Consider the following 776-nt stretch of genomic DNA (forward strand, 5'->3'; position numbering starts at 1 on the left):
ACATAAAAGAACTCACACTGGAGAGAAACCTTATGAATGTAACCAATATGGTAAAGCCTTTGCCGATAACAGTAGTTGCCAAAGACATAAAAAAACTCACACTGGAGAGAAACCTTATGAATGTAACAAATGTGTTAAAGCCTTTGCATGTAACAGTAATCTCTAGTACATAAAAGAACTCACACTGGAGAAAAACCTTATGAATGTAACCAATGTGGTAAAGCCTTTGCATGTAACATTGATCTCCAAAAACATAAAAGAACTCACACTGGAGAGAAACCTTATGAATGTAACCAATGTGGTAAAAACTTTGTAGATAACAATGGTCTCCGAAGACATAAAAATCCCTGTTGCAGAAAATCCTTATGAATATAACTAATGTTATGATGTCTTTTCATGTAAGACTTATCTTGAACAAGAACACTTATTGGAGTGAAACGCTATGAATATAACCAATGTGTAAAAAACCTTGCATGCCATAATAATCTCCATGTACATAGAAGAAGCACACTGGATAGAAACTTTATGAATGTAACCAATGTGATAAAGCATTTTGACATAATAGTAATCTCCTATGAGATAAAGAACGCATACTAGAGAGAAACCTTATGAATGTAATTAAGGTGGTAAAGCTATTGAATGTAACAGTAGTCTAATACAAAAAATATCTCACAGTGGAGAGAACTCTTATGGATGTAATCAATGCGTTAAAGCCTTTGAATGTAACAGTGTTCTCCTAATAAATAAAAGAGCTCACACTTGAGAGAAACCTTATT

General features: G+C 33.2%; 1 pseudogene; it reads left to right on the forward strand.

Moving 5' to 3' along the window:
• The window catches only part of LOC129674235 (zinc finger protein 658B-like), a 1,758-nt pseudogene extending 1,389 nt beyond the window's left edge, over window positions 1–369 (forward strand).
• Window positions 370–776: the final 407 nt, after the last annotated feature.

Source organism: Psammomys obesus, unplaced genomic scaffold (genome assembly GCF_907164565.1).
Source record: "Psammomys obesus unplaced genomic scaffold, mPsaObe1.curated_primary_1811, whole genome shotgun sequence".
NCBI classification, from domain to species: domain Eukaryota; kingdom Metazoa; phylum Chordata; class Mammalia; order Rodentia; family Muridae; genus Psammomys; species Psammomys obesus.